The sequence below is a fragment of the Leptinotarsa decemlineata genome, unplaced genomic scaffold (assembly GCF_025532065.1).
Source record: "Leptinotarsa decemlineata unplaced genomic scaffold, Ldec_3_MD MMD2_P_RNA_scaffold_2, whole genome shotgun sequence".
NCBI lineage: Eukaryota > Metazoa > Arthropoda > Insecta > Coleoptera > Chrysomelidae > Leptinotarsa > Leptinotarsa decemlineata.
The window spans coordinates 6,172,904-6,189,218 of NW_027412529.1; the positions used below are offsets into that span (position 1 = coordinate 6,172,904).

General features: G+C 34.5%; 1 long non-coding RNA gene across 1 annotated transcript; it reads right to left on the bottom strand.

The window, feature by feature from the left end:
• Nucleotides 1-13,451: 13,451 nt before the first annotated feature.
• LOC141485545 (uncharacterized) lies at nucleotides 13,452-14,530 on the bottom strand. Its single transcript, XR_012467276.1, has 2 exons — nucleotides 13,778-14,530; nucleotides 13,452-13,679 (listed from the first exon to the last, which is right to left on the bottom strand). It is a non-coding gene; the product is annotated as an uncharacterized lncRNA (long non-coding RNA).
• Nucleotides 14,531-16,315: the final 1,785 nt, after the last annotated feature.

Below are 16,315 nucleotides of genomic sequence, written 5' to 3' on the forward strand. Positions count from 1 at the left end.
GAAACAGGTAGATTTTTATTCTTGAATTGACAATAACGATAGAAACTCATTCGTTTACTCATTCGAAATCGAAAGCAAGAGTTTATATAATTTCACGTTTAGGTAAAGTTAATAACCTTTTACGATACCTCTCAACTTCTAACATTCGATTAGAAAATACGAGTATATCTATACGGTCGTATTTCTCACGATCTGACATAAAACATTTACTTTCCTTGAAGGAATGTTTTCATCCACAGCTGATACCGATAAACGTCCGTCTAGTTCCGGAGTGAGCACGTGAAATTGTAATTTTTTTTTCGAGCAATTCTTCAGGCGGTTTGGCTTGGTGCATATTGACCTACATGTGCTGTTATTAACAAATATTATGATTTTATCTGTAAGGAAATCTAATGGGATTGTTCTACGGAATTTTAATAGAAGAACAATACTCAGTTGATTTTGTAAAGTGAGAAACTAGTTATAATAATAATGTTCATTTCATAAGATTGAATACATATAAACAAGAAGAAATGCAGAAATAAACATGACAAGCCACTGAAGATCATAGAGCTTGTGTGACAAAAAAACTGAAACAATAAACTAAGTTTCAGTTGAAATGAAAAAATAAATGAAACTATCATGAAAATGAATCAGTGAACAAACAACAATACAAACTAAAATATCAGTCATAGCAGTTAATTATTCATACACCACACGTAGAGTAATTGGAAGTAAAAATTTTTATATTTCATTCAATGTTCTGTTCTCAATATAGTCCTTGATGACTGCACTTTTGTAGAGTTGCTGTCTATTCTATAAGGTAAATTCTTGTTCAGAAAGATTGCAATAGTACAGAATATGATGAACAATAATGACAGATGTGAATTAAAACATATGATTAAAAGTTGAAATATACTTATAAAGCTGGTGTAGATCATGAATTGTGTAATTATTTTCATTTATACTCGTAAATATTTATATTCTTACTTGTGAGAACATGTGCCTTAGTTACTTCATTTTTTTTCGTTCCAATATTTCAGGTATCTTACCTATTTTCATATTAGTTAGCCATAATTTCAGTTCTTTTTTGAATCTGTTATCACTTGTGATAGACTTCATTTCAAATGAAACTTCTGCATAGACAATAAGGCACAAGCATGTGAAAAATCTTTGACTTCGTGATGTGCTTACTTTAGGAATCCTTGATGTTTTTTGCTCATATCTGGTATTGTGCAAATGATACACAGACAATAATTTTGTTTCAAATCTTCTATGATACATTGCAAGACTTAAAAAGTATAGATGTCTACACGTAAAAAATGTAGATTTTGTGAAAAGTGTTTCAGACGGATATGTATAATCTCTATTGAAAATAATTTTATCGAGAAATCTTTGAGTGATAACTCAGAGATGATTATCAGTAATACCTCCCCACACAATTATTCCATAGTTGATATGGGACTGTACTAGACTGAAATACAATGTTCGTAGCTGTGCTATGTCAAAAATCTTTTTGGAAAACTTAAATTTGTTCAGTAGAAACATCATTTTATTCGCAACATATTATGCTTGCTTATTCCATCTTACATTTCTATCTATCATTATGCCAAGATATTTTATATGTTCTTTCATATTTATAGTCATTGTGTCAATGTCAATATGGATTTCCAACGAAGTATAATTTGGCAAGTTATTGCTGAAATAAGTGAAAGGTAAGTGAGTTTTTTTTTGTATTGATTGTCAACAACCTGCTCTAAAACCAACTGACAATTTTCATGAAATCTTCTTCAACCTTGTCCTTTAATTCTTTCCAAGTATCAGTGCGATATAGTACGGCTGTATCATCAGCGAAACTAATAATGGTACCAGAGAGGATGATTACGGGAAACTCATCCGGCAGAGTGCGCTGAGTGTTTGTCACATTGTTCATTAGATGTCAAAGTTTCCACCGTTATTTATTGATTTATTTGAAAGTTTCTTATTTAAATTGCTTGCAATTCAAGATGTATTCTACATGGCGTATCGCTCAGTTGAAGGAGGAGTTGCAGAGGAGAGGTGCAACCCTAGGAGGGAAGAAAGCTGATCTAGTGGAAAGGTTCATAATTTTGCATATTTGAACTACTCTCTCATTATAAAGACAGTTTTTTTCATCCAATTTGCTCCCGAAAAATATATTAATGAAAAAAAACCACATATTTTGTATTATTTTCACTAATAATCAATGCACATTATTCTAACCTCAAAAACATGCAAGTTTTAAGGTTCAATTTTGTTTTCAGATTAGAGGCTTATGATAGACATTTTAATTTCGAGAATATCCCTCAAGAGAGACCTGTATAATAAAGAACAGATTTTTTGTTCATTAGAAATTCATCATTGGAAAATCTGAATAAAGTTGGTGTTTGTGTGGACTGTCTGATTAGGTGGCTTTCCTTATCAGGATTATCTTCCTCGGGGTGGAAAGTAACTTCTGAGGCAATTTCTTGTTGGAGGTCTAGATGATTTATATCTGAAAATCAAATGGAATATAGTGGTAGTTGAGCAGGTAGCAAGAACGTATGTGAATTTCTGGAACTTCAACTAGCGTTTCCTAATATGACTAATAACCAGTTCGTGCAAAGTTTATTAAATCATCTGAAAATGAAACTTTTAACAGGTGATGATCGATTGTATTGCCAAATATGCGCCAAACTAACTGACTGTTATAAGAAAACACGTATAGCTGAGGCACCAGTCAATCTAATAATAACAATGATGATCTTCAAACATGAGTCAACCTCTGACGGAAGCACCAAACTCTTACGAAGGTTCAAAATAGATGGACACTTCAATCTAGCATTGATGAATTTGTTACATTCAACTCTCATTGATAGGTGTCCTATTTGGGGGTCAATATTAGTTTTTCATCCAACTGGGCAGGGAAGTAATAGGTTAGTGCCGCGACTGGCCAAAACAGTTAATCTGTTCTCATACCGCATGAAACATATAATTTTTCTCCGATTGTTCCTACAGTGTGTCCATCAAATTGAAATGAAATGAAATTTTTCAATATTACAGGTATAATTAATTATTTTTGATATTCAATATCAATATTTATTCCAATCGTATGTAATTATGATGAAATATATTATAGACAATAACAATAAGATCGGATCATTATTAAAAAACGTTTTATTGGCATACTTTGCAGAGTTAGCCAAGGAATTGGGATCTTCGACTTTATGGCCTTTTCAAAGCGTCAATCAAATGGTGTTGGGAAGTTATTTCAGCCTAATGTTCTGTATACATTTCGGATCACCCAATATTGGAGACAACATGATTTCGTCGACATCAAACAGAATGTTGTTATTGATGATAAATTAGATGATTAAACAAATGATAAATGAATGGGATGGCTGAATCAGATGAATGAACTGTCACCAGCAAGTATGGAGTCAGACGATTCCCCATGAATATTCAGTTCCATGTGTTTGGTGATGCAAGTGCCAAAGCCTTCGTTGCTGTTACATAACATTGAGAAGTTATCTAGTTCACAAACATACGCGGTTTCTTTAGAGTAAATTAAGGTGATTCTTATCTATAGAGTTGAGCAAACCGGCCATCGGATGCCTGCTTCCATGTAGCCCCGCTGGATACGGGAATGACAGAATCACTTGTGGTTCTGTTATTCCCCAACAGAATGGCAACCCAACGATGGCTTAATCCTAAGGTGTGTGTATTCGTGCCGAGAGGATGAATGACACTGAGCCTATCAGCTCTCTCTACGGAACCTTTGAAATACCGGGCGCCCTCTCGTCGTAGCATCGCCTTGTCACGGTAATGCGGGGCTCTGCCGTGATTGACCTTCTTTCCTTAGCTACCCGTGGGACTTCTAGAGACAGATTTTTTCTGGCGCTGAGTCTACAGAGGAGTTGTATGTCGAGCTTACGACTCCAACTGACCTCCCTGTAAATTTAGATCAGGAGCGAGAGCTTCTCAACTCTCCAACTCCTGATCCAATAACTGAACCTGAAAAAAGTGGTGGTGCAGCCAGAAAACGTCCCCTCAAGAGCGGGGTATCTAGTGAAACCGCCTTACACTAAATTCTTGAGCGGCGTATGCAGAATCTGTCTCAGGTGGAAGAACAAACCCACCATAAGCAGGTTAGCAAACGTTTGCGCTCAAGTGATGATTCACCAAAACCAGAGGCGAAAACGGGCGAATCGAAGGCATCGTCAGGTGTTGCTGACGTGCGAAAACCCTCATATGGAAAGTTGTCGCGGGTATTAAGGTGGGAATCTTGCACCTTGATTATCCGACTATCTATCTCATTAACGATGAAACAGCAGAGCATATACTTTGTGCCTGCCCCGCTGGGGACCGAATCATGTTCTTTGAGTTCAGCATATCCGTACTCTTACCATCTAACCTGAAAGACCACTCACCATACAAACTAATCGGCTTCGTTGAGAAGCTGGGTTTATTCGGTCTAGTGTGAATAGGTGTGAGCCACAATAAACCCTTGCGGGTTGCGGTGGAGGGTCGAATAGACCCACTCACTTTGGACTTAACCTAACCTAACCTATCTGTAGAGTTCTTCAAGGCAGTTGAGACGCCATTCGAAAAGAATTGTCTTGAAGAAGAATATGAGTCATCAACAAAATTTTGGACTCTATGGTCTGCGTTTACTCACGATTCTTTCAGGTAAAATATTTTTCTGTTGTGTCTTCTGTTGGTTTTCATTTTCACTAAATATTGTCGTCTCCACAATATTTTTTCTGAATTCTCGAGCAACAAACTATTTCTCCTTCTTTTTCAAATTTAAAACTCAATTTGTGGAATATCTAACTTTTCAAATGTGGCAGATCAGAATCATTGTTAATAACTCTTGGAACTTTTTTTATTTTTGGCACTTCGTTTCGAAAAACAAAAGATATACTTTCTTTCTAACAGCGTTTAAATCAAAATCGTCTACTTCATCAATAATTTTCTTTCGTGAGTGATATGGTTTTAGAGCCGAACATTGTATTTGTTTATATTCTCTCATAACTCCATATATATTGAAAGAAGACACTCCAGCAATGTTTTCCACTATTCTCACGACTTCATCAACGTACAATAAAGGATTGGCTTCAATTTGATTTTCGTAAACGTTCATGATTATATTTTTTTCATTGATATTAAGGTGCAGATTTTTTGTATTTTCTAAAGTGCAGTGTAGGGACACAAATCAGAAATATATATATATATATATATATATATATATATATATATATATATATATATATATATATATATATATATATGGGCTTTTGGCCCATCATCAGTATGATGCAGCCAAGTGTGAGGATGGGCAACACTTGGTTACCAAAAGATAGAAATACAAATGCACGGAGCCACCAACAGGAGCCAACCGCACATTTGTGGTTTCAGATGATAGATCTTGTGTTTACAAGAAAACTATCAAAATCACCACGGAGGCAGTTACAGCTACCTGCGTGACATCCGGCACCATACTGATGATGGGCCAAAAGCCCGAAACACGTGTCTATGGTTTGCCACTTTCATGAGTGCTATGTCCGATATTAACTTCTCTTTCTATATCAAGACACTCAATAACTTTCCTATTTGTATAATTTCCTGGACCCGGATGTCACGCAGGTAGCTGTAACTGCCTCCGTGGTGATTTTGATAGTTTTCTTGTAAACACAAGATCTATCATCTGAAACCACAAATGTGCGGTTGGTTCCTGTTGGTGGCTCCGTGCATTTGTATTTCTATCTTTTGGTAACCAAGTGTTGCCCATCCTCACACTTGGCTGCACCATACTGATGATGGGCCAAAAGCCCGAAACACGTGTCTATGGTTTGCCACTTTCATGAGTGCTATGTCCGATATTAACTTCTCTTTCTATATATATATATATATATATATATATATATATATATATATAATATATATATATAGGCATCATAAACTACTTTTTTATCGTGAAAAGTTCAGAGAGATGAGGCATTCAGTTAAACGCGATATAGATATTTCATATAAACGTTTCATTGCGAACTCCGAACAAAACCTGAAAAAAAATCCCTCCAGTTTTTGGAGCTATGTGAACTCAAAGAATGATAAATCTCGAATTCCAGGACATATGTATTTTAATGATTAAATATTATCATCACCTTACGCTATAGTTAATGCATTTGCAACGAACTTTCAAAGCATGTAAATTTCTAATAATAATCTAAAAAATTTAAACTGGAGTAATGGAGAATGTCTCAACACCAGTGATTACTCACATCTTAGTGAAATCTCGAAAAATGACATCATCTCGGCTTCCAATAAGTTGAAAAATAAACTGACAGTTGGACCAGATGGCATTTCAGTCAAACTTGTTAAGAATCATATTGCTCTTTTTGCGAAGCCTCTTTGCATCATTTACAACCTCATGCTGAAAAATTGTTACTTTCCGAATATATGGAAGCTGTCGAGGGTATGCCCTATCTTTAAAACCGGCAAGAATTCGGAAATAGTAAATTATAGACCGATTACTATAATATCAGTGTACTCGAAATTAGTTGAAATAATTTTATCGGACCTCATTTATAAGCACGTAAAAAACACAATTTCCAAATTTCAACATGGTTGTGAAGTGTCGTGGCACTGCATCACATCTTTGTATTTTTACACAATATGTTCCTGACAAACTGGACCAATGTAAACAAGTTGATGTGGTGTATACGGACTTCAGCAAAGCATTTGATCGGGTTTCACATCATCAGTTGCATATGAAATTATCAAGCTTTGGCATTTCGAGGAGCCTTCAGTATCTGCTGAAATCATATCTTAGTGGAATACAAAGGAATTGAATCGCTTATATTTAATGCAACTTCCGGGGTTCCTCAAGATTCAAACTTGGGTCCACTATTATTTCTTCTCTTTGTTAATGACATTTCTGATACTTGATGATGATGGCCGATACTTGATGAAAATCCATAACTAACGTATTCTAAAAACACTTTATTGTGTGATTCTCACTAGATAGTTTTACGTTTTTGTAAAACTAGATAGTTTTACGTTTTTGCAAAACTATCTAGTGAAAATCACACAATAAAGTGTTTTTGGAATACGTTAAACTACTTTTTGCTGATGACATGAAAATTTTCTGAGTTTCATGATTGGTGTCAGAAAAATGAACCATCAATAAACATAGGCAAATGTGAAATTATGACTTTTGCAAGAAAAGCATCAGTACAAATATATAAATACAAATTGAATAATATAACATTGGCAAGAATTACCGAATCGAGAGATCTGGGTATTATCTTTGATGAAAAACTAACGTTCTCGTCACATATCGAAGAAATAACATCCCGAGCAATGAAAATGTTAGGATTCGTTATGTGTAATAGCAAAGAATTCTCATCATTAGAGGAAATTAGCTCTATATATTATTCATTGGTCAGAAGCAAACTGGAATATTGTAGTTCCATATGGAATCCTTGTCAGGGAAAATATATATATTGTATTGAAGCTGTACAGAAAAAGTTTCTGAAATTCCTTTATTTAAAAAAACATAGTTCTTACCTCATAAGAGAGTATAGCTATGATTTACTCTTGGAAGAGTTCAACTATACATCACTTAAAAAATGCCGCCAAATTAACGACTTGATTTCTATATTCAAAATCATACATAATCAAATCGACTCTTCAACTTTACTTTCATCATTGAATTTTAACGTTCCTTGTATAACGTCCAGGTCACATATAACTTTTTACATCGACGTACCTAACTCACAACACCACTTTCACTGTTCTTTGACATCTATGTGTAGAAGCTACAATAATCTACAAAATATAGATATATTCTTCTTACCATTATCTCAGTTTAGGAAAGCAATATATAATGCACTACAGAACTGATATGTTACATGGTATGTAATGCTAATATAGATTATGTTTTATGTTTAATTTTTGTTTTTCAGGACTAATATAAGCTTTTCATTTTGTATTATGTACTCCTGTAATTGGGTCTCATGACCTGTTGGATGTATTTTCTGAATAAATAAATGAATGTGCGTGGTAATCATGCTCTGATCATGCATTTATCGTTGTTTGGGTTGCTTTGTTTGTTGGATGGATATAGTTTAGTCTTCAACTTGTTCATCGTTTCCATGCATTGGTTGGAATATTCCGGGAGATTTCATTCACTCCAGCATTTCTTATTTATGAATTTACAAATCTCCTCTTTGATTTTTTTCAGGTTTGAATCTTCCAAATGAAAGTTTTGATTTCGCTGGCGATCGTTATTAGAAAGGTGTACTTGAGGAAGTAATCTCCACCTATCTCATCACGTCACACAAAACTATCGTCATTGTTTTCAAGTGTAAGAAAACAACGATTATGCATTCAAACCGCGGGCCTGGAAATCAGGCGGTTCTTCTATTCTCACCTCATTAGCATAACACAATAAACCTCGTAAAACAGCTAATATTGCCTGTTCTTCGTCGTGTATACCTAATGCTACATTACAGACGAGAAAGTGTAAGAAGATCTCAGTGTCAAAAGGGTGCATGTTTGGAATTAAGTGAAAGGTAGACGGCAACTTTCTTCGCTCGCGCAATACTTGATTCATTGATTAATTGCGTATCTGCTGGGAAAATGATCGCCGTTACGTAAAACGGCAGGTAATCTTCCACTTGTAATGGGTTGTAGCGCTACAAATTGTCTCTTGCGAAATTGCCATCTACGGATTTGGTAATGTCGCCAGAGGTAGATTGAGTGCACTTGCTTTCATTAAACAAGTTCAATTTTCATTAACAAGGCGGTAAGTCCGCAAAAAGAGGTACAATTATTGCTGTCGTTACAACTTGTAGTGAGGGGCGGACTGTAGGTTTTGATTGCCCAAAGATCGAGGTTAGTTCGTTGCAGGGGTTACCAAATTTCCAAAACTTGGAGTGCTATATTTATGACGTCACTGGAGGAAACTAAATTTAAGCTGATATGGCACATGAACCTATTAAATATGTTCGGAATTCTGTCGATATTTCAAACAAAGGTGGATGAACTAGGTTACAGTCAAAAACTGAAAGCAGCTGTGAAATATATCAAAATTTCAACAATATCCATTTCCTAAAGTATGAATTTTCATATCTTCGCTACGCTACTGCTTCACAAAAATATTTTTAGAGAGCCTCCTTTTGGGATTGATATATAGAAGTTATTTCTTGAAATTTGTCTCAAAACGATCCGATGACTATGGTAATCACTCTTCTTCACTGTATTATTTATGGAAAATCTTGGAAAAGCACTTCTCCATTGCAAATTTGATCACATGAATGTTATTCCCACACTTTAACGCATTAAGGCCCAGAACTATTTTTTTCCTAAATTGGTTATTCTGAAAATTTTTGCCAAAAAAATTATCCTATCAAATTTGTCTATTTCTAGTCATGTGTGTCGAAATAACCAATGAAACCATCATTACACTGATAACTACCCATGGATAGTTTTCACGGGTAGTTATCACTTATGTCATGACATTGCTAAGCAACCAACACAATAAAGTTGTTTGACATTTCAGTAATTCGATTTATTTCGAAAATGTCACTTCCTCGCTTTGGTGTTCATATTTGAATATTGATCAGGAACATCATAACCAAATAATCAATAGTATGCGTGGAAACACCTTTGCAGTAACCGAGGCAAATACAGCAAGATCAACGGAATATCATTATACGAATTGTTCTTTTAATAACTGTGTGTTCAATAAATAATTTTGTTCGAATTGCAAAAAATTTTCTCACCGAATATCCCTCGAACATTGATAAATAACTCATAATTTTATCACAACTTCCTCAAGCACGTTATTTTAGGTAACATCCCTCCGCCTTCGGCGTCGGGATGTTACCAAATAACGTGCTTTCGAAAACTGTGATAAAATTATTTCGTTAGTTATCAATGTCCTTGGGATTTATAGCTGATAACTTTTTCAGTTCAAGGCACATCAGAAATGACTCAGAAAAATACTTTAAAAAATGCTATCTTTTGGTTTTTGAGTTTTGAGGTGGGTCGTTAATGACCCCTTGGGACTTAGGAGTGCAATAAATCTACACTTGAGATATAAGGTGGTTTATCAACTTTATATTATTCGAAATTAACTATGATACGTTTGAAAGCATTTATCATGTAGCGGAACTTCACAAGCATCACAAGACTTGTTGGTCTTATTTTTGCATACCACACATCGGAGTCTTCTTTGTCCAGTTAAGATTATGTGTAGTCCGCTTGCAATTTTTGGGTACTGAATGCTTGCCCTCTTCGGTCCTGGACTTGTGCTTCGTTTTCCGTATTTCAGTAAGAGTGCTTGTGTAACTGTACGATGGAAAGTAAGAGTGTCTTCACTGTATCCATACTCACGCGCTAAAAGCCATGCATTTGTGACACATACATCGAACATCCCAAAAATTAGCGAAATGTACCACTTTTTGCCTCTAAATGCAACTTGGTAATTTGAGACATTATCCAGCTGATCCACTCCCCCCATGAAAGTATTATACATATTTACAACGTAAGGCTGTGATATGTTGACTTTGGATCTTTCTTTTGCCGAATATCTTTTACATTTGGCCACTGGTTCTAACCATACTCATTAGACATAAGTGTGACAATATTGTTATCCTTCCAGCGAACACCAACCACATTATTATGGTTATCAAGTGCAGAACACATGGAGCCTCTATCAAGCTTGTTCATTGTGGCAGTTTCTATCAGTTTGCATTTGCCAGTTCTGTTTTCTCTAGTGGTACCTGTTGCTCCTATACCTTTTTAACCCAACAATATGATTAGTTTTGCAGAAGTGAAAAAATTGTCAAAATAAAGGGAGAATTTTTGATTATCGTAATGTTTTTTCAGTATTTCTGCAAAATGAAATACTACTGATTCTCCCACTCCCATACCTTTGTCGATATCCATGTTCCTATTTTTGCTTTGATACACTTGAAACTGTACACAGTATCCGTACTTTAGTGCTGCAACCCATGCCTTATGTCCAAAACGGATAGGTTTACCTCTTATGTATTGTTTACATCCATGCCTTCCATAGTAAGGAATCATGGATTCATCAATGGATATGTTGCTTTCAACAGGTGCATATCGCAAAAAGTTATTATTTAGTGCATCAATAAGATACCTTACTTTGGCAAACTTATCGTTTTGAGGCAAGTTATCGTTATCTGCTGCATGCAAATTAGAAGATATTTAAAAAAAGAAAACGATTTCTGCGCATAGACTTGGCAACCAGAGGATTATGAACATCTTCGTTTGTTTCCCAATACATTGTTCTTCGTGGTAATGAAGCATATCCATTCGAAAGGAGAATTCCTATGTAGGTGTACATATCGCCAACATCCAACTGAAATACTGCTTCATTTCTTTTCGCAGCATACAAGCATGAGAATCTTACTAAATTTTCAATAATTTCTGGGGTCAAAATAGTTCAAAAAAATCTAAAGGATCACTCTTCCTGGAAACAGTTAGGGGCTGACAAAATTTAAAATCAGTATTGGTTTTATTTTTCTGGAAATCACCTGGTGCTTGCCATTTGAAATCTGCAATTTTTGGCAATGTTTGTGAAAAAATTAAGTTTCCAATATTATGATTCACAGGTAAGTTTTTAGAAGTAGAGTGTTGAAGTGTCCCCTGAATTACTTCTGCGGCTTCTTTGCTTCCTTCTGGGGGTCGGAATTGTTATAAAAGAACTCTGCTTCATCATTTAGTTGTGCTGCACAAATACGGTCCGGATCCCTACAGTCTTCGTCTCCTGAATCTTCGGCACTCTCATCACCATCATTAGGTGGTAATATTGTCGCAACTCAGTTCTCGCTTGGCTATTAACGAGAGGATTTTATTGCTGTTTTCATCCCGCTCATTTATTCATCCCAAAAATGAAAGAACTCATTTAAAACTTAATAAAATATTTATTGTAAAAGAAACGGAAAAAATACTTTAAATAAACTCACACTCAAAGTTAATAAAAAAAATACATTAAAATAATTAAAAACTTACATTATACTGCCACCCAGCAGGATTGAAGAGAAGGAGATGTGCTGCATTTCTGATGACCCAATCGATACGTAAATGAATACTGTCTGTTGACTGTTAACTGTTAACTGAAATTTGTAGTTAGAAATGTCCAGAGTACATATAATATTAAACAAAAATTAATTTATCTAGTTAGGTATACGGAAAAATTCCAGAACTGAATTGTTTCATGAATGAGTATTCTGACTCAAATTAAAATATTCAATTTTAAACATATAAGAATCCAGAAAAGTTAGGATATAAACATTAGAGATTAGTAATTGAATGAAATGCAGATACAAAATATTTTTTCAGTTGCATTTTTCAAATAAAATTCACATACAATTAACTAAGGAAAAATAAGCAGTAATTACATAAGAAATGAAACATAATAATAATGAATGCATTATTGACACACCCCTTGCCAGAAGTAGTACAAACAATTCAATGTCACCACATAGTTTAATTTTTTTATTTTGTATGGAAAGTAATAGGAAATAGCATCTCAGACTGATGATCTACAAACAGTGAAGTTTGTAATATTATGAGAAATAAAAGAAGCGTATAGATATATTGAAAAGGTTAGAATTGATGATTATGTATTGAAGAAGAATCATTTATATAGGTAGACTATACACACAAGATGAAAAAGCAGACTGTGGAGGACGCTCCCAAAACTGCATGAAATTTTTCATTTTTGATGGTGTGTAAAATATGATAGGTGTTCAGGAGAAATGATGATGATAATAATATGAATTTTGTATGAGGCATGAAATGAAATGCGCATACATGAGGTCTTCAGAGGAAAGACAATAGGTACGATGTTGTAGAAAGTACGACACAGAAAGTTGTCTTAAGAAAAGACAAATATGATGTTTCAAGATGTAGAAAGTTACTACGTCATGATAATTATGAAAAAAGGTGAAAGAGTATAAAGAGAATAATAATATATGCAAAATCTGAGAGATGCAATTTACATGTGGTTTCTAATATATATTTATCAGATATAATTCAATATTCGTCGTTGGTACTAGCCAGGAAAGTAGTTGTTTTCGATAAATATTTCCAATAGCTGTTTATTTTCATTGAAAAGAAAATAAATTGCTATTGCTATTTTCAATTTCCTATTATTCAGTGAAATGTATATCACATGAGGTGACAATTGAATAGGCAGGTGACAAAGACTGTAAGGAATCAGTAAAAAATTGTACAAAAAGAAATTAATGTTGAAATGGGTGTGAAAGTATGCTCAAGCATAAATCAAAAAGTATGCTTCAAAGTTGAAAAAGAAAGTTTGTAGGCTATTTGCTATTTATCGTCAAATTAACTTTAATGTATATTATATGTACTCTAACCAATTAGATTAAATTGTCAAATGATTGTTAACTATATAATGCAGTGATTTCTGTTGATTTTTTTTTTATTATCGAATTTAATAGTAACATAACCTAGCTATAAGAATAAAAATATATCATGAAAGAACTTACTGCCGAATTTCTCTCTTGTTTCATGCAATCGAGGCAACACCACACCCCAAGGCACTTCGAGGCAGTCACTACTCCACTACTCCATCACCCCTGTTACGGTTTTCCACTTCAGGACATTCAGCAGATCGTACCACAGACAGCACGATGGATGACCTAGGGAAACATGAAGTTGAATCATCATGGCTCAAATGAATGGACTATAGGAATATCGCAGTCACTAGTGCCATATTCAACCAGAAACAAATACTTACGTTGTTGCGTTACCAGTTGTTCTGAGTAGCTGATAAACAGTTCCTGTGTGGCCAGACATCATCCACAGACATAATATGTGAAAAGAATTGTAATACTCAAAACAATCCAGAATCACCGTCATACCGTTGAGTACTAAGATAATCCAAATCCCAAGCAGCCTACAGAAAATATTTCACTAATAATTTATGAGAACGACGCTAGTTTCATAAATGCTGACACAACAGAACCACAAACGATTATGTTTGAAGTTTCCCAAAAGTTCTCGAAGGGGTAATTTCTATATTCCTGGGCAGCTAATAACTCGATCACACTATCACACGATGAACACACAGATATAAATATATTTCGAAGTGTAAAATCAAAATCACTTCACACATAAATATTCACATATTCATCAAATTATATGTATGTCATATGTCATGTCAAGTCGTAAATCTTCTTCTCTATACACAATTGAGAGAATAGGCATGGAACAAAATGACAGATACATTTCACAGAAACCATAAAAACATGCTCTGGTAATACGAGAAAACGCAAAGCACAACGTAATACGTAATTATAGTCCAGTCCAATTCAACCAACTACTACGTTGCCAATGTTTCCATCCAGTTGAGTTGTGGTAGCCGAGCAGCCGTCAACCAAAACAGTATCAGAACCAAGACACGGAACAATGTGCGGACAGATTGGTGGAGTGACACAAAGACAGATAAAGTTCAGTGCCGGACTATGACAATATAAGTGTGGGAACTCATAGTTGCAGAATCAATTGAACAATATGGTTTTTTCTAACATTTATAGGACATGTAGTTTGTAATTGATGTTTATAATCATATTTTAAACCCATTGTTTTTTTATTATTCAAAATATTTTTATTGAGTTGTGAGTTTTCATTTTTTTTTTGTTTTTCATTACCACCCAGAAAGCTGGGGGCCAGCTTTAACGTGGAGGGGAGATGTGTCAAATATAGAAGATAATCATGAAATTATTCAGATTCATTTAAGTAAATACATGAATTGAAAGATGTTCCAACCTCACTTCAATATTTTAACACAAAAACACTCAGTATTCAGAATTCCATCTTTTGATATTTCAAGTTCATAGACATCGAAATTGATCCGATCACAGGATATGGAATATAAAACAATCTCCAAATATGCAAACTTGGCACAGATTGCATGCTGTGCATTTTACCTCAGTACAGTGACCGGATCAAAGTCGCAATGTCAGCGTATAATTCTTTATAAATATTGAGGGAGGTCAAGATCATAAGAGTTAACAGTTAACAGTCAACAGACAGTATTCATTTACGTATCGATTGGGTCTTCAGAAATGCAGCACATCTCCTTTTCTTCAATCCTGCTGGGTGGCAGTATAATGTAAGTTTTTTTATTATTTTAATGTATTTTTTTTATTAACATTGAGTGTGAGTTTATTTAAAGTATTTTTCCGTTTCTTTCACAATAAATATTTTATTAAGTTTTAAATGAGTTCTTTCATTATTTGGGATGAATAAATGAGCGGGTGAAACAGCAAAATAAATCCTCTCGTTAATAGCCAAGCGAGAACTGAGTTGCGACAATATCACAATTCCGTCTGGAATCACATCATCTGCCTCTGAATTCTCTATCTGCTCTAAAAGCTCAGCAGCTGTGAGTGGGCGCTTCCTAAAAAAATAACCAATAAAAATATTCAAGAACTTCTGAGGTCCAAGGGGTCGTTAACGACCCACTAAAAAACACATGCAGTTTGGCAACCACGCAATCGAAGTTCGATTTCTTATAACCTTACTTGTGAGACATCTTTTATAATTGTACTTATTTACCAAAATAAGCAATGAAATACTAAAAAGGTACTTACCAGTTCCGAAGTCATTGCACGCACAAGAAAAAAATACTATTTTCAACAATTTCTCTGAAGCCAGAAAATCACAAAAACCCTGAAACAAGCGCCCGGCATGCAAAAGGTAAACAATGCTAATATGGAAATAAGTTACTGAGGATACACTACAAAAACACACTTTTGTCTATTTTCCACTATATTTCTTTATTGTTGACCGGTTTCGGCTATTACACCATTTTCAAAACTAACTGATTACATTTAAATCTGAGTAATTTATACCTATGTTGCTTATTCTATCATAAATGATTTGATATACCTGATATACCTGATACCCGGTACCTGCGTTTCATATACCTGTAAAATCCATGAACATAACAAAGCTTTTAATATAATGTAGGTTTTGGGATCTGGATTATAGATTCAGGAGAGGACTATTATTTAAATCAAGTTGTTCGTTGAGGACAATGGAATTGGGATTTTTCTTTGACCTGTTTATTTCCATAAATTCCAACAGATTCATCATTTTCCCTTTTTCGCATGTGTGTAGGATCTTTAGATTATCTTTATCTATTTCATGTTTCGAATTTTGAAGATGTTCGTACATTATTGATTTTTTATCCGAAATGACATGTTCGTGGTACCTTGTATCAAAATGTCTCCCAGTTTGGCCTGTATATATGGCGCGACATTCACCACAT